This window comes from Etheostoma spectabile, chromosome 23 (assembly GCF_008692095.1).
Source record: "Etheostoma spectabile isolate EspeVRDwgs_2016 chromosome 23, UIUC_Espe_1.0, whole genome shotgun sequence".
Taxonomy (NCBI): Eukaryota; Metazoa; Chordata; class Actinopteri; order Perciformes; family Percidae; genus Etheostoma; species Etheostoma spectabile.
Window position 1 is genome coordinate 13,198,296 of NC_045755.1, and position 255 is coordinate 13,198,550.

General features: G+C 37.3%; 1 protein-coding gene across 3 annotated transcripts in view; it reads left to right on the forward strand.

Moving 5' to 3' along the window:
* Nucleotides 1-255, forward strand: part of tspan11 (tetraspanin 11) — an 18,413-nt gene that overhangs the window by 2,922 nt on the left and 15,236 nt on the right. The window lies entirely within an intron of this gene.

Here is a 255-nt window from a genome sequence, read left to right on the forward strand (position 1 = left end):
GTGTGTGCGTCTTTGAGAACTGTAAGTCGTATAACTTATGTTGTCAGCTGATTTACGCTTGTTGTTATATTGGTTTATAGTTCTGGCAAATTTAAAATAAGTTAGTTAGCTAGTGTTTCTGTTGTTTGTGTTCTTCACCTGTTAGCTAGATTGCACGTTGCTTGATTTGTAATAAAGCATCAAAAGAGAGAAGTTGTCTCCGTCCATGTTTTAACAGACACACCTGGGGCAAAGTTGGAAACCAGAATCAGCTTT